Source organism: Cervus canadensis, chromosome 31 (genome assembly GCF_019320065.1).
Source record: "Cervus canadensis isolate Bull #8, Minnesota chromosome 31, ASM1932006v1, whole genome shotgun sequence".
Classification (NCBI taxonomy): Eukaryota; Metazoa; Chordata; class Mammalia; order Artiodactyla; family Cervidae; genus Cervus; species Cervus canadensis.
The window spans coordinates 36164710-36189106 of record NC_057416.1 but is presented as its reverse complement, the minus strand read 5'-3'; the positions used below and the strand labels follow the sequence as shown (position 1 = coordinate 36189106).

The following is a 24397-nucleotide window of genomic DNA, read 5'->3' as shown; positions in this document are numbered from 1 at the left end:
ACAGATCGATTGAACAACTGCTGTGTCTAACATCAGTGGCACACACGTCGATGCCAGGAAGTGGCGTAAGATCCCCGTTTTAACAGATGCTACCGCGCATCTGTCTCCTGCGTGCCAGGGACCACAAAGATGAGTCTGCACCATCAATGCCCAAAGCAGCTTAGACCCCCGTGGGGTTCGAGCTACCCAGGCAAGTAAGCGTCCTTAGAGGTGGAGAAGCCGAAAGGCCCCAGGGCTCAGGAGAAGGCACTTCACATCAGAGCAGGGAGACTCAATGGAAGATGGCCTTTGGGGACTGAATGTTTGTGTCTCGCCAAGATTCACGTGGGAACCTCGGCCCAGTGGGATGGGGTTTGGAGGTGGGAATTTGGGAGGTGATCAGGTCACAAGGGTGGAGCCCCTTTGGTGGGATCAGTGTCCTCACGAGAAGAGGTCACAGGGCAGTTCACCAAGTTGGCTGCACCTTGAGCTTGCGTTTCCCAGCCTCCAGAGCTCCGAGAGACACTTTACTGTTGTCAGTAAGCCACCCAGTTTACAGTACTTGGTGACAGGAGCCTGAGCGGAGGCGAAATGGGATGTTACTACAACAAATACCTGAAAATGTGGAAGCAGCTTTGAAGCTGGGCAATAAAGGAACTTCTAAAGGCAATTCTGGTGAGGGTTCAGGGGGGAAAGGAGAGCTTAGAGAAAGCTTCCAGCTCCTTTAGTGTTGTCCAGTCACCGAGTCGTGTCCAATTCTGCGACCCCACGAACTGCAGCACGCCAGGCCTCCCTGTCCATCACTGTCTCCTGGAGTTGGGAGATATTGCTCAAACTCATGTCCATTGAGTCGGTGAAGCCATCCCACAATCTCATCCTCTGTTGCTCCCTTCTCCTCCCGTATCTGCTTCTGAATATGCTGTCTAGGTTTGTCATAGATTTTCTTCCAAGGAGCAAATGTCTTTTAATTTCATTGGTACCATCATTGTCCACAGTGATGTTCCATGTTCCATGTTTTCCCCGTCTATTTGCCATGAAGTGATGGACTAGATGCCATAAAGTTTTCTGAATGTTGAGTTTTAAGCCAGCTTTTTCACTCTCCTCTTTCACCCTTATCAAGAGGCTCTTTAGTTCCTCTTCACTTTCTGCCATTAGAGTGGTATCATCTGCATATCTGAGGTTGTTGATATTTCTGCCCACAATCTTGATTCCAGCTTGAGCTTCATCCAGCCCCGCATTTCTCATGATGTACTCTGCATATAAGTTAAATAAGCAGGGTGACTATATACAGCCTTGATGTACTCCTTTCCCAATTTGGAACCAGTTCATTGTTCCACATCCATCTCCTTAGAGTTTACATAAATAATCGTATATATGTATGACATCAGCAGAAATATGGATGGAACAGGCCATTCTGGCAAGGTCTCAGAGGCAAATGGAAAGGGTTATTGGACAATGGAGACTAGGCAATCTTTGTTACAAGTTGACAAAGAAGTTAGTTGAATTGTGTTATTGCCCTAGTGTTTTCTGGGAAGTAGGACATGTGAGTGATGATATTGGATATTTAGCTGAGGAGGTTTCTAAGTGAATTGTTGCAGGAGCAACTTGGCTCCTTCTGACTTTTTATAGTAAAATGGGAGTGAGAAGAGAAAAATGGCTTGAAGATAGAATTACTAAGCATAAAGGAACTAGAATTCAAAGATTAACAGTGCCAACAGTATTCTGGAATCTACCTATTATAATCTTTTAAATTTCATTAAGTTTCTGCAAGCGTGAAGAGAGGTAGTGCAATGCTAGGAACAAGGAGTTCTAAGCAAAGGCCGATACTCTGTTATTCAGAAGATTTCAAGGGCATTTATGACAGCATCAAACATCTTAACAGTTGACAGACAACTGGATGGATGCTTATGGGATAGAAGAGCAAACAGTTCTTTTGAAGCTTCTTTATGGGCTGCTGCTCCACACAGCTTGTGCGTTCCTAGTTCCCCCCCATGATCCGGGATCAAACCCATGCCTGCCACAGTGGAAGCTCAGAGCCCTGTCCACTGGACCGCCAGGGAATCCCCTAGTTTCCTATTTTAATAAATATTTTATAAACCAAAAAAAGAGAAAAAAAATCTCATATTACAAAAAAAAATGAGAGAGTGTTTGGAAGAGAACACAGGCTGTGGCCAGGCAGTTGTTTGGTAAGTGGGTTAGTGAGAGTGTGAACTGCATGTCAGAAGCAAAACAGTGAACCTGAACAGACACGTCCCCAAAGAGGGCACACAGATGCCCGACAGGTTCATGGAAAGATGCTCCACATCACCAATCATCAGAAAAACGCAAATCAGAACCACAGTGAGACGTCACCTCGCACCTGCCGGAGTAGTTACCCTCAAAGAGTCTACAAATAACAAATGCTGGCAGGGATGCGGAGAAAACAGGGAGCCCTCCCGCACAGCCGGTGGGAACATGAATTGGTGCAGCCGCTATGGCAGACAGTCTGGAGATTTCTCAAACATTAAAACCAGAGCTACTCAATGATCCCGTCATTCCACTTTGGGGTACACAAGCAAGGAAAATGAGAGCACTTATTTGAAAAGATACACACACCCCAATGTTCATAACAGCGCTATTTACAACGAGCAAGATACGGAAGCAACCTGTGTCCATTGACAGATGAATGGAAAAAGAAGATGTGGTGTATACACACACACACACACACACAATGGGCTGTTACTCAGCCATAAAAAAGAATGAAAATTTCCCATTTGCAACCACATGGATAGACGTAGAGAGCATTATGCTTAGTGAAATAAATCAGAGGAAGACATGACTGTATGTGGAATCTAAAAAATAGAACACATGGATGTATGTAACAAAAGAGAAACAGACTCACAGACTTCCAGAACAAACTAGTGGTTACCAGTGGGAGGAGATGGGGGTAAGGGACCAAGAGACACAAACAACGGAGTATAAAATAGCTAAGATAAGAGCCAGCGAGGAACCCCAGGGTGTGGAGGGCACACAGCCCTGCCAAGCGGGCAGGTGTGGACGATGCGGGCCTGCAGGTCTGCTTTGCCTTCGTCTGGAGGACCAGGCAGAATCAGCAGCCTCGACTGCGTACATGTGGATTTGCTTCTCACACACGCTCTCTGCCTTTCAGGAGGAGTTCTTGCAACAGCAGAAAAAAGGCCTGATTTATCTTGAGAGGCCACATCAAGTACGAGAAGAGTGAGGGGTAGAGAGCAGAAAGAAGCAGTTAAAAGTGTAACTGTCTGGAAACAGAATGCTTTTCATTAGGTTGGTGCAGCTGCCCAAATAATGGAATGTTTATTCCATTTAACACACATAGGCATTAAGACCCTTTCAAAACTTTGCTTCACTTACCTCCCTCTGGTCACTGGGGGAGAGGAAAAGGTCCCTGCATAGGAAGCAACTTGGAAGACGCCAGGAAGGCCTAATTGGCCTGATAGTTATACTTGTCAGAGTGACAAAGACCCCAGAGAGGTACCCACATGGATTCATTTCTCTGGGTTAGTCGTCGCCTTGGGGTGGGGGGTGGGGGTATCTTCTCCATTAAAACACGAATCACTCTGGGAGGGACAAACACTCCATCCCCTGGTGTCTCAGGCGCGAGAGGCTTTCTTAAGCTGCATCCATGGGACGGTCCATGGGTACCAGCTGGGGCGGGGGGGCAAGCTCTCTGCCAGGGAGCTCCGGGCAAGCCAAGGACACGGGCAGCTGAGAGAGAGGTTTCATGAGCTCCGTGATTCCAGCTGCAGTTGGAGGCTCTTCCCTTCGTCACTTTCTTCTTTTAAAATAGTGAATATGATGTAAAAAAAAAAAAAAAAAAGATGTTTCATCCTTTCCAGCTCTCTGTTATTACAAACATTTGCTTCTAAAAGAAACACGTTCATGTGTGCACTCACATGACTGCACTTTTTGTTTGTATTTCATTTAGCGAGAAGGGGGAAGAAAAGCCATTTAAGACTAAAATATTCCAGCCAAGGGGAAAATTGGGAACAGCAGCTGCTGTGAGAAGGACGTGCGCACCGGATACAAAGGAGCTTCCCTCCATCGGAAGACTCTGTCCTCTGTCTTCCACGTCAGCAGAGCCGCCGCGGTGCTGGCAGGGCCGCGTTGGGAGAGGAGCTTCCTGAGTTGTGATGGAAGCGGCTCCTGGGGTCCGAGGGTTTCCAGCCCAGGGAGCCACCCCACTGCAATAGGAACCCCCCACCACCACCACCGCCCTGACGAGGGATCCTGGGCGAGCCCCTGGGTTTTGTGATCCCGGTTTTCTCATCTGTAAAATGATGGCAGGAGAGATGTCTCCGGTGCAGAACAGAAGCAAGGACTAAGTGAGATGCTATGTCAGGAAGCTGTGGGTAGGGGGGATCGTGCTGGGGACCGAGGTGTAGACGGCTCCACTCGAGGTCACAGCACAGCCCTGGCAGCCATCTCGCCAGCGTGAGTCTCACACCAGCCTTAACGCAGAAGAGGAGGGCCAGCAATGGTCTTTGCCGTCAGCAAAACACACCCCCAGAAACCCTGAGGCCGGCGGTGTGCAGCGCAAGGGCTGTGTGCAGTCAGGGCGGAGATGAGCCGCAGGGGGCTGGGCTCCCTGGTGAGGCGGCAGAGGGGGTTGACCCTGCAGGGTTTCACATGCCCGTTGGGGAGCTTGGGTTTTTATTCCCTAGCTCAACCTTTTATCTATTGTGTTCAGTGTAATGTTAACAAACCCATGGTTTAAAGTTTTGAACGTAGGTTTTAAAGCTTCGATTGTCCAGCCAGTTCAAAATGAAAGAGGAAATCCTGTTTCTTTGCTGCAGGACTTGTCAGAGCCTTTACTACGCGAGGGCTTCCCTCGGAGTTCAGTCAGTAAAGAATCGGCCTGCACTGCCTGAGACCTGGGTTCGATCCCTGGGTCAGGGAAGATCCCCTGGAGAGAGAAATGGCAACCCACTCCAGTATTCTTGCTTGGGAAATCTCATGGACAGAGGAGGCTGGTGGGCGGCAGTCCAGGGGGTCGCAAAGAGTCGGGCACAACTGAGTGACTAACACTTGCTATATGAAGGTGCTTCGTGAATCTTCAGTAAGGGCTGGCACTCTGCCGTATGTCTTCATCCTCTGACCCTGCCCTCCCTGGAAAGTCCACTGTCCAGGGTTTCCATTTTCTAGCTCCACGCACTGGGAGATGCGGCCACCTTTGGAAAGCTGGCACTGGGTTCTCTGCATGTCTGTGCTTATAATCGTTACTGGGCTTTGCCAGCTTTTCCTGGCCCTCTGTTCGCTGACTGCCGTCCAAACTTTCCCTTCTCGTGGGCCCCGCTTCTTAGTGAACGAGCGTCCAAAAGGACGAGGTCAGGCCGGGCCGGCCTTCAGCTGCGTCCTGACACGTCCACGCCTGCAGACTCCTTCCTAGTTAGTCCTAGGGAGGTCGTTCCTCTTTCCTCTCTTGGTCCAGCTGGTAAAGAATCCCCCTGCAATGCAGGAGACCCCGGTCCGATTCCTGGGTCAGGAAGATCCCACACCAGTATTCTTGGGCTTCCCTTGTGGCTCAGCTGGTCAAGAATCTGCCTGCAATGTGGGAGACCTGGGTTCGATCCCTGGGTTGGGAAGATCCCCTGGAGAAGGGAAAGGCCCCCACTCCAGTCTTCTGGCCTGGAGAATTCCACGGACTTTAGCCCATGGGGTTACAAAGAGTCGGACACGACTGAGCGACTTTCACATTCCTCTTTCCTAGGGCAGGGGCAACACAGCAGTCTCAGGAGAGGAAAGAACCTTTGCAGGATGGAAGTTGCCCATCCCGGGTCATGGAGTCAGAGGGGGCAGAGGTCTTGCTCAAACCCGCTGCCACCCAGACGCCCCAGAAGGTGGTCCTAGGCCGAGTGCCTGGCAGAGGCGTGTCCTCGTACAGTGTTTAGACCCGCACAGAATCACCCAGACTTATCGTGAAATCGTGAATATGTGTTGGTAGAGATCAGTCATGTTTCTTTTACTAGAACTCCTTTGTTCCTTTTCTCTTCACTACCGTTCCTTCACAGAAACCACTCCAGTCCTAGAACTACCAGGGATTCATACAATGCCTTCTCTCCTAACAAAACAAAAGCTAATTTATTCAGCTGTCTTTCACAAGAGCTCCATCACTTTTGTTCTTTCTCCAGCACTTTCTCCGGTTCATGCCATGCTGGGAATGCCCGGGAAATGAGGAGAGGACCCGCTCCGTCTCACCCTGGAGGTGGGCTCCTGACGCCCCCCTTGCGGCAGGCCACAAGCCCTTCTGCGGGCACCTCGTCCTGCACCATGCCACGTAGAACCGCACCCTCCGGGCGCATTGGCTTCTCTGCACCTTTTTGGATTTAGAGACAACTCAGGAATAAAATAGCCATCGAAAGCCCTTTGCCAGAGGCGGCCTCTTGGCTTTGATTCAGCTCAACTGTCCACTGCTTATTTCTCTTGTATTTAGAGTAACGCTGTTCCTGGCCTCTTTCTTTTTCCAGGTACTTTGGGTAGAATTAGTTTCTGTTTATTTGTTTTTAAGTACATCTTTAAAATCTGTATGGCTGTTTTTGACATTTTCAAAACTCATAGCTGCTTTAATCACTTTTTCCGGGCACTATTTCAATCCAGATACTTTGAAGGAACTGGAGTGTAGAGCTGGTACACACATGTCCTGAATAAGAGCCCTTGTTTTCCAAGTTTAAAGCGATCTGATTTGGAAGGAGTGAGAGGTTGTCTGTGTTTAAAAATAGCCAGCCGAATATGGGAGGCTTTTTCCAATTACTGTGGAAAGATACTTTCAGGCCCCATTAGCCCCCAGACCACAGGCTACATATGTTTTACAGCTTGTGGGCATAAATATATTCTGAGATAATTTGGGACAGTTGTTCAAAGACTAATCATTTGAACATGACAAATCCATGGCTGAACTATTTGATCAAGCCAAATACTGTTAATTCTTAATGATGAATATAGTTAATTACTATATATGTTAGTTCAACCATCTATTTGCATAGTCCATTTACATTTTTAAAGAATATTTGCGTAAATGTGATTGTTCAGTCTCTAAGTCATGTCTGACTCTTTGCAACCCCATGGATTGCAGCACACTAGGCTTCCCTGTTCTTCATTATCTCCCAGAGTTTGCTCAAACTCAAGTCCACTGAGTCGGTGATGCCATCCAACCATCTCATCCTCTGTTACCCTCTTCTCCTCCTGCCTTCAATCCTTCCCAGCATCAGGGTCTTTTCCAATGAGTTGGCTGTTCACATCAGGTGGCCAAAGTTTTGGAGCTTTAGCACCAGTCCTTCCAATGAATACCTAGGATTGATTTCCTTTAGGGTTGACTGGTTTGAGCTCCTTGCAGTCCTAGGGACTCTCAAGAATCTTCTCCAACACCAGAAAATTCTTCAGCACTCAGCCTTCCTTGGGCTTCCCAGGTGGCGCTAGTGGTAAAGAACCCACCTGTCAATGCAGAAAACACAAGAGACACAGGTTCTATCCTTGGGTTGGGAAGATGCCCTGGAGGAGGAAATGGCAACTCACTTCAGTATTCTTCCCCAGAGAATCCCGTGGACAGAGGAGCCTGGTGGTCTATAACCCATAGCGTCACAAAGAGTCAGACACGACTAAAGCAATTTAGCACACACACACAGCCTTCTTTATGGTCCAGCTCTCACATCCGTACATGACTCCTGGAAAAACCACAGCTTTGACTATATGGATCTTTGTTGGCAAAGTGATGTCTCTGCTTTTTAAAACGCTGTCTAGTTTTGTTATAGCTTTTCTTCCAAGGAGCAAGTGTCTTTTCATTTCGTGGCTGCAGTCACCATCTGCAAGGATTTTGGAGCCCAGGAAAATAAAATCTGTCACTATTTCCGTTTTTTCCCCATCTATTTGTCATGAAGTGATATGTGTGTGTATATATACACATATTTTTTTTTTTCAAAGAATATGCTTCCCTGATGGCTCAGATGGGAAAGAATCCACCTTCACTGCAGGAGACCCAGGTTCGATTCCTGTGTTGGGAACTTCCCCTGGAGAAGGGAATGGCTACCTACTCCAGTATTCTTACCTAATAATCCCACGGACAGAGGAGCCTGGGAGGCTACAGCTCACAGGGTTGCAAAGAGTCAGACACATCTGAGCGACTAACAGATTCAGTCTCATTCAAAGAATGTATGTGTATATAAATAGACAATATATAACCTATGAGTATGTATTTACATCTTTATCTGAGTTACTTTTCCTTGCCAGCAGCTGTCCCGCAGTCCCTTTCTAATTTAACCCACCCCTTCCACTGCTGCTGGGGATCCCTGCCCACGGCCCATGCGTGGAGCTGTGACAGAGGGGCTCCCGCACAGGTAAACGGGGACCAGAACAGTGGAGTATGAGGCTGACTCCAAGCAGGAAGCGAGAGACTCATGAGGCTATCCACGGACAGGGAGGAAGTGGGGATCAGTGACGCGTGAGTCCTGATAAGACCGGATGCCCTCTAGGAGGGATGCTTGAACTGCACAGCTCGAAGGACGGGGATGGTCTGGGGGCTGAAGGCTGGCCCTTGAGCTTTCGAGGGGGTGCAGCATCTGGGGCACAGCTGTTGGGAGTGAGGGGGCTGCAGGAGAAGAAAGAAAATATCATTTGAGACATGGACGTGAAGACAATGAGGTGCCGGGGAACCTAGACGGCCTCCCAGGAGATATCAAAGCCATAGAGAGGATGGAGTTTGGAGTGGAAGGAAGCCCAGGACTGAGAGATGATGGAACAGGGTGGGGGGTGGGGGTGCAAGTCACAGGAACAGTGGGGTCAGACCGGAAAATGGGCACAGCGGTGCGGACATGGCAAACCAGGCCAAGGCCCAGCCCTGACCCCCAGCAGCCCTGATTAGGAGGGATGCCGAGGAAAAGGAGACCTTGGGTGCTAGGGGCGGGGTGTCTCAGAGAACCTCCCGGTCTCAGGGGAGAGGCCGAAGCAGACGGCAGGGACTTGGCAGGGACTGTAGAGACAGCTGTGGGTGATGCTCACGGGAAGGGGGACGGGACACGGGCCCGGGCACACGGGCACAGCCACGAGCTGCTGGCCGCTTCGAGGATGGGCTTCAGACCCGACAGCCCGAGGCCCCAGGGGCTCCAGCACGCTCCAGCTGCCCCGGGCCCTCCACCTCCGCCCGCCGCCCCCAGCGCCCCGACGCGAGAGGCCCTGCTTCAGGCCCATCAACGCCTGGCGCAAAAGCCGCTGTTCCTGCAGAATCCTGCAAGACGCTTCCGATCAGAAGAAGCTGCTCCGGCTTCTGGCTTTATGTCAGGGGAAGGAGATGCGGAATTCGAAATGGAGTGTTTCAAAACAATTTCCCCTGCTTAGCAGAAAAGCGCTTTTTTCTCCCCCGTGCACTTCTCTGCAGATCTTCAAGGGGACCCTGCGCTTCTCAGGCCCACCGCACTTCCCTTCCAGGGAAGGAAATGTGTTTTCTGTTGCCCAGGATGGGGGTTCCAGGCTGAGGGAGCGCTGGGCCCCCTCGAGGCTTTGGTGAAGGAGAGCTGAGGACTTATGAGGGGAACAGGGCGGGTGGGCCGTAGGGGGAACCCGGGGAAAGGATGGGGGTCTGCTCAGAGAGCTCAGACCCCTGCATCCACCCTGCGGCCTGGAGCCGCTCTCAGAGAACATGGGGATTAGGATGGGCAGGGCCCTCCTGAGGGGCATCAACCGTCTGGACCGGAGCCGGCACCTGTCCAACAGGATGCAGGTGCTGGGACCACCCCGTCTGTGGTCCCCAGGAGGGGCCTGGCACGTGTGTGGCAGGGGCTCGTGTAGGTTTCCCCGAATGAAGGAAACATCCGGTGAGGCATGGGGGCCGGGGGGTAGGTCTCATCCTCGGCCCCCTACTCCTGAAGATTCTGCGGCATAACAAGGTTAGGCTGGTAGCCATGTGTTTACTTAAACGGTAACTGACTAGGGACAAACTCCAGGCTCTGCCTCCGCAGGGCCCAGCGTCACTGCACCTGTTTTCACTCAGCTCCGCGGGCTTCCCCGAACAAAGAGGCTGAGGTTAGGTCAGAAAAGAAAGGCAGAATTTTATGATTAAAGGAAAATGATCTGTATTAAAATGATCCTTTCTGTAAAGAGCCCATTTTCTGTTAAGCATCCGTTTTGGTTGCTTAAACAAAAGGCCTCTGAAAGACTGTCTCCTCGTGTGAACCCTGCGGGAACCACAGGGTAAGACGTGGTGGGCGCGAGTGTGGACAGGACCCAGAGGAGGTCTGCAGATGAACGTGTTTGCAGAGGCAGGTTGGGATTATGAGTAACCAACCACCGCCCCCCTGCCCCTGACTTTTTTTCAGTATTTAATTTATTATTTTTATGTTGCCTTTTCGATAGATGCCTAGGAAAATCTCAACTGTACAGTGAGACGACAACTAATAGCGTTTGTTGAACTGCTATTAAAAAGAGTCACAAGTATCTGTTCCTCTGTCGATGGACTTCTAGGTTGCTGCCGTGTCCTGGCTAGTGTAAACAGTGGTAGAACGGTGGTGGGGGGCCTCAAGAGGGAGGGGATACAAATTATGACTGATTTGCGCTGATGTGCGGCAGAGACCATCACAACATCGTAAAGCAATTATGCGTGCACGCAAGCTAAGTCGCTCAGTCGTGTCCAACTCTGTGTGACCCCATGGACTGTAGCCCACCAGGCTCCTCTGTCCATGGGATTCTCCAGGCAAGAATACTGGAGTCGGTTGCCATGCCCTCCTCAAAGCAGTTATCCTCCAATTTATAAAAAAGAAGAAAAAAAAAAAAAAAGAATCACAGGTAAACAATCTTTTCTTGTCTCTATTCCCAGAAGACAGGGAGATAGTTCTTAAGGTAGGAGCAGCATCGGAGGGCCTTCCCCCCAACACTGGAGGCATTCCCCTGGGGATGCAAAGCCCTGGGTGTCAGCTGGGGACTCTAGAAGTTCAACGCCACTGTGGCAGGTGGCTTTTGTGACTTTGTTCGTGGGTGTGCAATGGTGTGGGAGGCCGAGAGGCGAGTGAGGAGCAGGGCTGGAGGCGGGAGGGGACCGCGTTACACATGACGTTAGCTCCACGTCCTCCTCATCAAACTAGAGCCGTCACCAGCCCCTCCCTGCCCAGCTCTCATCATCTGTCACCCCGACACCTCCAGCTGGCAGTCCCGGAGCGCCTCCTGATGAAGGCAGGTGACGACATCCACATCTTTCAGAGCAGGGACTCAATTAGACTTGCTGCCGTAGGCGGGGGCCCCAAGTCAGAGTGAGCCCCGAGTCCTCACGTGTGGGAAGGTGAGTGAAGGGAAGCCTGACCGAATTCACAGCGGCTCTTGGGAGGTGGGACAGTGGTTCCCTTTGGGCTGCATGGGGAGCACCTGGGAGGGGCCAGAAGGACTTCTGAGGGTCACAGGCAGGCTCTCCTGCCTGGCCTGGGTGTTCCCTGGGCAGGTCCAGCTTGTGGGAATACCCCGAGCTATAAAGCTCTTCTGATGTGTCCACTCTTGTGTGTAGATCATCAGTCAATAAAGCAGAAGGAAAGAAGAGAGGGAGGGAGGAGAGAAGAGAGGAAGGGAGGAAAGAAGGGAGGGAGAAAGGGAGAGCAATTTAAACCAAGCGGGTGCTTCGACTTAGTCAGCAGGCAGCCATGGGGATGCCAGCAGCTCTGCTGGGACAGGACAGGACAGTAGCCTTCCTGTAGCAAGGCTGATGGCGGAGGGCAGGTGAGCTGGGATGAGGCTGAAGCCAGAAATCGGGGGAAGGGTTACAGGCTGGGGCTGTGGCTTAGGTTAGATGGGTGGGGATAGGAAGAGGGTGGGGGGCCCGTGTCAAGGTAAGCCGTACATTCCTGAACCCAGGTGCAGCACATGCTGTGGGCTGCTTTCATAAGCCAGCATTGCACATCGCGTTGCACAACGTTCAAACGCGCTTGCTTTAAATAGTCCTCATGATGCTTGCCGTTATCAGCTGCGCAGGGCCCAGGACAGCCCACTCAGGCGAGCCCATCCGTGGCTGAGCTCCAGAGCTCTGGCCTGGCCAGCCTCTGTTCTCAGATGTATTCCTTTATCAGGAGGGCCGGAGGGACTCTAGCAGGGCCCAGCAGTGTGATTGGCAGCCTGAACCTAGTTTTTTCTTGCTGTTGTTCTGCTTTGATCCGGTTTGGTTTTCATTATCTCATGATAACGTTGTTGTCAAATGATTACCCTGCCAGACAAAACTATCAAGACCAGTTCACAAGATTGATTTAATGGCGGCATACTTGAGATTGAAGAGAATATTGCTTTCCAGAGTATATAATGAAGGTTTTAAAGACTGAAGAGATCAAGCTTGTTCTATGGAAAAATAATATGAAGGAGGTTTAGCCAGGGTCCTTAGTAGAATTTAGATTTATGCAAATCTTCAGTGTCCCATAATCCAAAATTAACAAACTCAGAATGACACAAATTTGTCAAAATGTAATGCAAACTAAACATCTTAATGCATCTTTCTAGAATTCAACAGACTGTTGACATCTAAATTCACATTATGCACCGCGTTTAATTTCTGCATGATGAACCGATAGGCAGGAATAGATGAGTTGCTGACACTGACTTTTTTCCAACTCCCAGGAAGAAAACAAAGGTTTGCAGTCAGAGATAAGGGGGGAGTTCAGCTGGTCCATTAGCTTTTGTAAATCCATAATTATACACACAAGTGATTTGTATGTGTTGCACTAACTGTATTATCATTATTTAGCTTTGCTGCAATGCCAGTCATTGAAACATAACCTAATTTTATTAAGTTCCTCAAAGCCTGGGAGGACCTTAGTTAACAAGCCAGTCTTCTACTCATTAGCATCAACTATGTTTATTTATTTGGATATTTCTTGGCCTCCTGCCCCCAAGTTAACACCCCTTCGTTTCATAATCCATACTGTCATCCTGCCCTCTTGACCCAGAAGAGAGGCAGATGAATGGGAGCATTGATGCCAGCCTGACGGCGTCTGCAAACAGACAGGAGGCCTGAATGCCTAGTCGGCTGGCTCTGATTTCTTGGGACACAAAGAAGAGAGGAGGAGAAAGGACTCACGCAAGCGTTCAAGGCGAGTGTGGACTCACACTGAGCAGTGCTCGCTGAAGTGATAAAACGGCGCTTGGCGCACCAGCAGGCCCGCACAGAGGACGCTCACTGTTGTCTCTTGTGCTGGTATTTTGAGCTCCTCTGCTTCAGTCTCTACACCGTTTTGAGACTCTGTCCAAAGGCCTGGTGCTGTTCAGTCGCTCAGTCGTGTCCACCTCTTTGTGACCCCATGGACTGCAGCACGCCAGGCCTCCCTGTCTTTCACCATCTCCCAGAGCTTGCTCAGACTCATGTCCATCGAGTCGGTGATGCCATCCAACCATCTCGTCCTCTGTCGCCCCTTTCTCCTCCTGCCCTCAGTCTTTCCCAGCATCAGGTTCTTTTCCTGTGAGTCCAAAAGGCCTGGTATCCCCTCTCTAACTTCCAACCAGCTGAGCAGCATTTTTCCCGCTTCAAAAAGAACAGGAAGAGTCAGATAAGATGATGGTGCTCACCGAGGATGCCGAAAAGAAGGCAGGGCTTCAGCCTGCATGAGGGACCACAAGATCTGAGCGGCCTGGGCAAGAGGAACATGGGTTCCCCAAATCTAGACATGTTCACCAGACACATGGATTCTGAAGTCGTTGTTGTTGTTTTTTAATCGTTATTTATTTGGATACCTCGTGTCTTCACTGGATCATGTGAGATCTTTCACTCGTGGCCCCCCCACCCCGAGTGCACAGGCTTAGTTGCTTCGGGGCGTGCGAGATCTTAGCTCCCCTACCAGGGATCAAACCCACATCCACTGCATCGGAAGACAGATTCTTAACCACTGCTCCACCAGGGAAGTCTCAATTCTGAAGTTTAATGATCAAGCAACAAATAAATTGAATTTTTACTTCCCCGAGTTGGTTTCTTACTTATAAAGTTAACTACTAGAAAGGCCGTGCAGGAAATGTAATTGAATTATAAAAAGGTCAAAATAGTTATGAAATTATATTATACAAACTACATAAAACCTCAGGAAATTATGGTGGTGTAATTTTAAAAAGAAAAAAACAGAATTAAAATTAAATGCATATCACAAATACAGTAATATAAAAATATAGGAGCTTGGGATGAAAGATAGAGTCATAAAACTGAAAATAATTGTGGTTAAGATTTTGGGTAGTGTTTTTTTGTTTATTCAAAAAATTATTGAATATTGTATTGCTTTAAATTAGAGTTTATCTGTTATATCCTTGTCTATTCTTATACATCATCTTTTCAGTGTTCTTGCGTTTTAGGCTAGGCATGTCTCATACATAACATATACTTGGAATTTTTCCTCTTCCCCTGTCTTTGGTTTACTTTGGTTTTAACTTGTAGGATGATAGCATTTATATTCATTGTGATTATTGATATATTTAGACTTGTTAATACCATCTTATGTTGTTATTTTGGTCTTACTTTTTCTATGCCTCACTTTCCCCATTCCTTGCCTTTTAAAAAAGACTAACAAAACTTTTATTTATTTGTCTTTGTTATCCTCTTTTTTTCTTCTTCTGGTTTGGAAGCTAAATATTCTATTACTGTTTTTGTCAATGATCTTTCTTGAGTAAACAGACTCACTGTAGTCAATATCTTACTCTCACCCTGCAAATATAAGAATTTTGGAGTGCTTTATTCCACAATTTTTATTAAAAATTGCATGTTTTCTAATTTATTTTCCTGCCATTCTTTCCTGTGTCTCCGATTCTCCTTCTGGGATCACTTTCCTTGATCTTGGAGTAGATTCTTTAGAAGTTTCTTTTGTAAAGATCTGCTCCTGGGAACACTGGACCTTTATTTCAAGGGCTGTTATTTCACTCTTAGTCTTAAAACAGTTCTTCTATGTTTTTTTTTCAGCAAGTGGTGATATCACCCCACGTTCTGGCTTCCCTTTTGCGTGTTGAAGCCTCTTCTCTACGCTTAGCTGTCATTCCTCTCTGAGAGCCTGCCTCTTCTCTTTAGCTGCTTATCAGGTCTCCTCTTTGTTTAGATATTTTATAGTTCGCTATGGCGTGCCCAAATAATTTTGATTTTATTTGTCCTGTTCGGTAAGTCTTCTCTTATTAGAACCCCCTTTCTTCCCAGTCATCACCTCTTTCTGTTCTCTCCCCCGGGACTCTGCCTGTCCTCTTTCTGCCCTCCACAACCTCTGTCTCTTTCCCACGGTTTTCTTGTTTTCAATCAAATATGCTCCTTCCAACTACTGTTCACACACTGTGTAATCTGTCTATTGAGTTTTCAATTTCAACAATTATAGTTTTCACTTTTTAAAAGTTCTATTACAAACCAATGCCACATTGAGATACCACCTCACACTGGTCAGAACGGCCATCATCAAAAAGGCTCCAAACAATAAATGTTAGAGAGGATGTGGTGGAAAGGGAACCCTCCTACCCTGTTGGTGCGGATGTAAATTGGTGCAGCCACCATGGAGAACATCCAGAAAAACATCTACTTCTGCTTCATTGACTACGCTAAAGACTTTGTGTGGATCACAACAAACTATGGAAAATTCTTAAAAAGATAGGACTACCAGACCACCTTTCCTATCTTCTGAGAAAACTGTATGCAGGTCAAGAAGCAACAGTTAGAATTGGACATGAAACAACGGACTGGTTCCAAATCAGGAAAGGAGTATGTCAAGGCTGTATATAGTCACCCTGCTTATTTAACTTATACGCAGAGATGCAAAATGCTGGACTGGATAAATCACAAGCTGGAATCAAGACTGCCAGGAAAATATCAATAACCTCAGATATGCAGATGACACCACCCTTATGGCAGAAAGTGAAGAGGAACTGAAGAGTTTCTTGATGAAGATGAAAAAGGAGAGTGAAAAAGCTGGCCTAAAACTTAACATTCAAAAAACGAATATCATGGCATCTGGTCCCATCACTTCATGGCAAATAGATGGGGAAACAATGGAAATGGTGACAGACTTTATTTTCTTGGGCTCCAAAATCACTGCAGGTGGTGACTGCAGCCATGAAATTAAAAGACACTTGCTCCTTGAAAGAAAAGCAATGACAAACCTAGACATCAAATTAAAAAGCAGAGACATTATTTTGCTGACAAAAGTCCATGTAGTCAAAGCTGTGGTTTTTCCAGTAGTCTTGCGTTAATGTGAGAGTTGGACCATAAAGAAGGCTGAGCACCAAGGAATTGATGCTTTTGAACTGTAGTGTTGGAGAAGACTTGAGAATCTCTCGGACTGCAAGGAGATCCAACCAGTCCATCCTAAAGGAAATCAGCCCTTAATATCCAATGGCAGGACTGATGCTGAAGCTGAAGCTTTGATACTTTAGCCACCTGATGTGAAGAGATGACTCATCAGAAAAGACCCTGATGCTGGGAAAGATTGAAGGCAGGAGGAGAAGCGGACGACAGAGGATGAGATGGTTGGATGGCATCATCAACTCGATGAACTTGAGTTTGAATAAACTCTGGGAGTTGGTGATGGACAGGGAAGCCTGGCATGTTGCGATTCATGGGGCTGCAAAGAGTTGGACACGACTGAGTGACTGAACAACTATGGAGAAAAATATGGAGGCTTAAACTGAAAAAAGAGCTACTATATGATCAAGCAATCCCACTCCTGGGCATATTACTTGGAAAAGGCAAAAACTCTCATTCAGAAAGATACATGCACCCCAATGTTCATAGCAGGACTATTAACAATAGCCAAGACATGGAAGCAACCTAAGTGTCCATCAATAGATGAATGGATAAAAAGATGACATATATATATATGTGTGTGTATATACCATACAATATTATCATCCATAAAAAGAATGAAATAATGCTATCTGCAGCAACAAGAATGGACCTAGACATTATCATACTAAGTCAGATAAAGACAAATATCACACAATATCACTTATATGTGGAATCTTAAAAAAAAATTGATACAAATGAATTCATTTACAAAACAGAAACAAACTCAGAGACATAGAAAATTTATGGTTACTAAAGGGGAAAGGTAGAAGGAGGGATAAATTAGGAAATTATGAGTAGCAGATACATACTACTATATGTAAAACAGATAAACAGGGACCTATTGTATAGCACAGGAAATTATATTTAATACCTTGTAATAACATAATGAAAAAGAATCTGAAAAAGTATACTATATATATATATATATATTTATATATAGGTGTGCATGCATGCTAAGTAGCTTCAGTTGTTTCTGCCTCTTTACAAGCCTATGGACCGTAACCCGACAGGCTCCTCTGTCCATGGGGATTCTCCAGGCAAGAATACTGGGGTGGGTTGTCATGCCCTCCTCCAGGGGATCTTCCAGACCAGGGACTGAACCCACATCTCTTACATCTCCGGAATTGGCAGGCAGGTTCTTTACCACTAGCAACACCTGGGAAGCCCACTTATATAACTAAGCCTCTTTTCTGTACACCTAAAGTTAACACAACACTGTAAATAACTAAAAAGAGAAAAAAAGTTCCACTTGATGGCTTTGTAAATTTATCCATCATTTTGCTTCTTGATCAAATTTATGATCCTATCCTTTATTTCCATAGATACGTCATACGTAAGAATTATGTATTCTTCATCTGATAATTTAAAAATATGAACTCCTTTGGGGTCTAAATCTGTTTGTCTCCGTCTATGATGTTTGTTTATGTTTTTGGTGAGCTTTTTGAACTCGTGTTTGCCTGAGAGCAAATTTCTTCCGAGAGAACTTGCGCCTGCCTTTGCTACCTCTGAAACTGGCCCTGTCTCCGTGAGGGCCCTCCGAAGACCCCAGCTGATGTCAGTCACCCTCTGGAGCTCCCGTCAGCAGGACGGCTCTCGCCTTTGCTCGGGGGAACCCCGCGCTTCTCATTCACTTGCTGCTCCCAGCTCCCGACTGCTTTCAGCTCACTCTGCGTGTAGGAGCCTCAGTGGGGGCTCTGGCCCGCGGGCTGTGGAGTCCTGGAGAGGTCCTTCACTTCTCATAAGTCCATCAATGAAGGCACAGCCACGCTCTGTCTCAAAAGAGATGTCTTCTTTAGCCCAGACTTCCTCGGCATCCAGCACAGAGCGTGGCCCTGTATTTAAGGAGTGGATAGGACTTCCCTGGTGGTCCAGTGGCAAAGAGTCTGCCTGCTAAATGCAGGGGATACGGGCTCGATGCCAGGTTGGGGAAGACCCCCCATGCCACGGAGCCGCTAAGCCCATGCATCGCAACTATTGAGCCTGTGCTCTGGAGCCCAGGAGCCGTAACCACTGAAGCCAGTGTGCCTAGAGCCCACGCTCGGCAACAAGAGAAGACCCTGCACTGAGAAACCCACGCATCGCAACAAAGAGTAGCCGAAAAGAGTTTTTAAATAAAATAAAAGGCGTAGATAAGTAATAAAAATGCTACAAACAACAGCACAGCCACATTGATTGTGCCAGCCTCTATGTCACTTTTAGAAAATGGTATCCTATGTAATCTTCCGAATAACTTTACAAGGTCAATATGTATTATTATTTGTATATTTTACAAATAGTAAATGGCAGCTATAACCCTAGCCCAAGTATATTTTGCACATAAGTCTATGCACATAATTGCTATATGTCTTGTTTCAGCATAAACAAATGAATATTGAATAAAAATCAGTCATTTGTTCAATTCATAAATATTTATTTAAAATTTACTAAGATACAAACATTGTTCTGTGGAGAAGGAAATGGCAACCCACTCCAGTATGCATGCCTGGAGAATCCCATGGACAGAGGCGCCTAGCTGGCTACAGTCCATATGGTCGCAGAGGGTCAGACACGAAGGAAGCAACTTAGCACACACACGCAAACTTTGTTCTGAGGTACTGGCAATAGAGCAGTGAACAAAACAGAAAAAAGTCTTGCTGTGTGCAGCCTATATCATAAGGGTGGAGAGAGACAGTGCAAACATATAAGTAAATTTATAATAAAAAGTTTATGTACAAATATATAATGTATATATTTATAATAGGGAATCTATATGTATAAACTTATAATTAAGGAAGGCTGAGATTACCAATGACTGGGTGTTTGTTACTATTTTACCTGAAGTGATCAGGGAAAGTCTCACTGAGAGCTGATATTTGAACAGAAGAAATGAATGAATGAGTTTAAACTTTAGCTGTATTGGTACAACATGAGACAAACTACATATAATTTAAATGTAAAACAAAATAGGATTCCCTCTAACAAAGGTCATTTTCATTAATAGAGTTATTTCTGAATATAGCAGTATCTTAAATAGCAGTATCTTAAATAGAAATGAAGTATCATTTCTGTTTAAGATACTGCTATTTTATCTTATTTTCACCTCATAAATCCAGTAGGTTAGAGAATAATGATTAATAACATGAGTTTGAATTCTAACTCATTTCTCCTCAGCTGTGTGATCTTACAGAAGTTACTTTACATTTTTCATCTCAGTTTTTTTATCTTTCAAGTGGGAATAAAACAGTGTCTTCTTTATACAATTATTGTGAGTATTAAACAAATCAGTGCATATCATACACCAAGAACAATGCCTGTAACAAACACTGGATACCATTCTCATTTTATAGTGGTGAAAGTCTAGATGCAACTGGTTATTCTAAAACAAGGTTGCAAAATTGAAATTCCCCTGGCTCCAGAGGGGAAGAAGCCCAAATACCTAAACACTGCTTGAATGTTACTTTGGAACCATTGCAACACTTATTTACCATGTTCATGTTTGCTTTCCTCATGGTGGTTTACTGTTGCTATCAGCAGAAGTTCAGGGTTAAAGTCAATAGAAATACCTGGTTCTGCAAATTTCTTTGCAAAAAAAAAAAAATCAATGGGCAAACTTTTCCATTGCACCGTTTCCTCCAGTTTGGGATTCAAACTGTGACTTCTGCTCAGTCAAGCAGTGACACGTGATTTACAGTCTGCAGCCTGTGTGTTTCATTAGTTTACTGGAAGTACTAAGAATTATTTTCACTGGTTGTCAGTCTTTGTTTTTGTCTGTGATACATAGTAGGATAAATGTGAAAGGAAGTCAAAGTAGGAGCCATTCTTTCCCCAGGAGATCACAAACTGCTGAGAGGTTGGGTGCCAGCCCTGTCTTTTAAACTTTCACACCCCCGGCCCAGTAGCAAAAGGTCATATGCCGCTACTGAACACTTGAAATGCAGCTGGGACAATCGAGGTGGTCTTTAGGTAAAAAATACAAGACTTCAAATATTTCGTGTGAAAAAAAGAATGTAAAAAATTTCATTGTTAATTTTTATGTTGATTACATCCCTGACAATTAACGTTCTGGATTGTTTACTTAGTCATGTCCAACTCTTTTGTGACCCCATGGACTGTAGCCCACCAGGCTCCTCTGTCCATGGAATTCTTCAGGCAAGAATACTGGAGTGGGTTGCCATGCCCTCCTCCAGGGGATCTTCCTGACCCAGGGATCGAACCTGGGTCTCCTGCCTTGCAGGCAGATTATTTACCACTGGGCCACCAGGGATTAGCTTAAATAAAATATATTATTAAAGCTCATTTCACTTTCTTTTTTCTTTACATTTTTAATTCAGCTACTAGAACCTTTTAAGTGGCAAGTGTAGCTCACATTATGTTTCCTTTATTAGTTCCCTTCACTGAGTAGATCTGAAGACCAAGAAAATGGCATTTTCCCTTCCTAAACTGGCCAGTTAACTGGTCAGTTCAAACTTAAAAACTGGTTCACGACAAAAAGATGACCTTAATTCATACTGACTACGTCTGTTAAGCTTGAAAATAAACTGCTAGTTATCTCAATACCCCAAATAAGGTATTTCAGAATCTGCTCTACTTTTAACCTCATTTAACTCAGGTTGGGGGCAGAGGGCTTGGAGGGGAGACAAAGGCAGCAGACAGAAGAACAGACAGGATCTTCAGCAAGCTAAGTTCACTAGGATATAAAGATTTTTTTTTTCCAGCTGCACCACATGGCTTGCAAGAAAGGCAAGAGTCTTAACCACTGGAACACTGGGGAATTCCCGAAACTAAGATGTTTTTAACATCAGACTATCTTACACTGTGTAGACAAATGATACACTTAATTTAGGTAAAAGTGAGCGATAGAGTGAAAGATTCCCAAGATTACTTACAAACAATTTATTTATAAATAAATTATAAATAACATACACTCACATGCACCAGATCCAGCAAATACAACATCCTCCTCTTGGGGGGTAACTAACACGGATCTGGGCATTGACTAAAGGTAACGTGACTGTCTTACAAGGCCCATGATGGTCCAGCCCTGGTCACAGAGGGGACTGTGTCTCTTGCTAAAGCTCTGCTTGAAGCTCAAGAGGGACAGAACACAGGAGCCGCTGGAGAGGACTTTCCACCCGGAGCTCAGAGGGGATTTCCCTCCATGCAGAGGAAGAGGACACAGGCTCCTAGTTGAATTACAGGTTCACCGTCTTTTGGGCTTCCCAGTCGGCACTCAGAGTAAAGAACCTGCCCGCCATGCAGGAGACTCGGGTTCAATCTCTGGGTCGGAAAGATCCCCTAGAGAAGGAAATGGCAACCCACTCCAGTATTCTTGCCTGGAGAATCCCATGGACAGAGGAGCCTGGTGGGCTACAGTCCAAGGGGTCACAGAGAGCCATACACGACCGAAACGACGTAGCACACACACACGCATGCACGCACAGTATTTCACCCACAATCTCAAGGAAATTCCAGAAAGCCAAAAGGTTTTCAGAGTTCATTTGAAGGTGAAAGCTGATCTGAACCGACGTGAGGCTGTTCTCCTGCTTTTTATCTCAGTTACCGTGGTGGACATACAGAAACCCCACGTGTGCTGACGTGTTGGGCCGTGAGCGCTACCCCAGCCTCCTTGGGCTGTTTCCCTGCATGTCGCAGCACATCTGAAATAGATTACCTTTGTGAAGCCCCAGATGTTTGGAATTTGGAAACACATCTGACCCCTCGAATTTCAGAGAAGGGACTGTGAGCAAGCCCCGGAGCGATCCCTACCTGAGTTTTCTCCAGACCCGGGCACTTACCCCGGGGTTACTTTTCCTTTCTGGGCTTTAGTTAATCCTGTCCAACTCAAAGGACACTTGGTGGATAACCATGATGGCCAGATATGCTTCAGACACCCCGGGGTAATGTGCGTGTTCTCTTTCTGATGGGACCCAGTCTTTGCACGCCTACATGAAATTACAGTAAATGAAATTTACCTTCTCTAAACTTACTAAGACAGAGAAAAGACATAGAGGATCTTTTTTAGTATAAATTCAAAGAGAAAAAGCTTCCTGTGAGTTAGGAGAAGAGACTGGTGTGTGACATGTTGTGTTCTTGTTAAGATTATATATCACTCTCAGAAACTATGCAGCATTCTTATCTATTGAGAGAGCTTGATTGTTCTCAAATTTCCTATGAAGAATTATGGTTTTAATTCATTTTCATAAAAGATTTTAAGGATTGGAATGAACATTGGCAACAAAAATATAATCAAATCTGCTTTACCTTAACCAGAGATTTTTTCCCCCCTTAATCCTACACTGTTTCTTTAACAACATTTCTAATTATCGGGCTTTGGTGAAAGCATTTATGGTTTCTTTCTTGGAAACATTTCCTTAGGGACTATTCATATCCCACCCCAGATGGAAGTTGCATATTTGTTACTGTTTACTGCCTTTGGACCTAAATTTCATTTTGCATGAAGACAGAACATGAGAAAACCAATCAAAAAATTATACTTTTCTTGTTTTTTTTTTTTTATGAAATCATTCCATTTCTTTCTCCCTGGAAGTGTAAATATGTAAATCTATATATAGCTTGCACTATGCAATGATTGTAGTCATATATCTGTCAAACTACTATTTGTTTGCTCTTGAGTATCGCTGCTTTAGTATAAACTCAGAAGTCTGGGATCGTCAGCCTAGGTAACACACAAGACGCGACATGCCTCTCAAACCCTGTGTCCCTCGCGGAAGTCCTACACGCCAGCCTATTGCGTTTCCTCCACCTTCCCACCTGCATGGATCATCTTAGCTGTGCCGTGAAAATCCAGACAAGGGTACCTAGTGATGGGGGCACTCTGCACCCCCAGGAAGTCAGCACCTGAATGCAGCTCTACGGACAGCAGAACGGTCCCTCAGCAGGGGTGTTGGCACCCACCCTCACGCTCCTTTTCGGGAAGCCCCTCTGTCTTTGGACAGATTGGTCTCTGTTGCCCGGTGGAGCTACCGCGGGAACAGGAGTCTTGCTCTGCTTCTCCATCTCCCAGTTTTTACACCAGCCGCAGATTTGAGCATGGTGTCAGGAAAAAGTTCACCTGCCCATTGCCTCCTAGACATACAGCATCTCACACCAGCCCGTGTGTGCCCCTTCTGGCTCAGCACCACACCCTTGATGTCTTGGAGTTGCTCAATAAATATTTATTACATTGATCATTGAAGAAAAGTACTTTAAGCCACAAGGCTGAGTAGTTAATCCTTCCTCTTTTTCCTTTGTGCTTATTATCCAATCACCAAATTATGTCCCCCAAATCCACTGAACATCTCTCAAAACCATCCTTCCTCCTAAGGACTGCAGTGTCAGTCTCCTGACTTAGTGCTTAGCTGGGGAGGAACATCCCAGCATCTCTAGCATCCTAAACTGCCTGGTGCCATGCATCTTGGGCACACTTCTTGTGTGTGTCTTCTCTTAGACTACACTCCACAAAGGAGGAACGAACTGCGTCTGGGGGCTGCCGCCTGCTCTGCCTGGCATCGAGATCAGCACGTGCTAAATATTCAGATGTGTTACCACTTATTATCTTAGAGTCGTGACAGTGATCATTTATTAAAACCCTTGTCATTCCAGTGAGAGATGCCTACCAATTAGAATTTGAGTGAAATACAGTCTTACCAGTGACGTTCATGTCATGACTTACGCAACAGCTGTAACTCTGGTTTGACAATGGATTTGGAATTTGGTAAAAACCAACAAGAAGTTTTCTGTATCACTTAGCTATATGGATTTGATAATAAAGAGCATTTTATATTTTACTATATTCAAAATGTGTGTTAAATATTCTTTTTTTATCAGCTGTAAACATATATTTACATACACATACCTATAAACACCTAGACAGCATATTAAAAAGCAGAGATATTACTTTGTCAACAAAGGTCCGTCTAGTCAAGGCTATGGTTTTTCCAGTGGTCATGTATGGATGTGAGAGTTGGACTGTGAAGAAAGCTGAGCACCAAAAAATTGATGCTTTTGAACTGTGGTGTTGGAGAAGACTCTTGAGAGTCCCTTGGACTGCAAGGAGATCCAACCAGTCCATCCTAAAGGAAATCAGTCCTGGGTGTTCATTGGAAGGACTGACGCTGAAGCTGAAACTCCAATACTTTGGCCACCCCATGCGAAGAGCTGACTCACTGGAAA

The 24397-nt window shown here is 45.9% G+C and overlaps 1 protein-coding gene across 8 annotated transcripts in view; it reads right to left on the bottom strand.

Moving 5' to 3' along the window:
• The window catches only part of PSD3 (pleckstrin and Sec7 domain containing 3), a 573880-nt gene that overhangs the window by 481392 nt on the left and 68091 nt on the right, over positions 1 to 24397 (bottom strand). Inside the window, exon 1 of one of the 8 annotated variants that reach the window (XM_043454547.1) lies at positions 7285 to 7299. The exons of the other annotated variants lie outside the window; for them this stretch is intronic. The gene's annotated coding sequence lies outside the window, so the exon portion shown is untranslated. Of the gene's footprint in view, positions 1 to 7284; positions 7300 to 24397 lie in introns of those variants that run through there. 8 annotated transcript variants of the gene reach the window in all.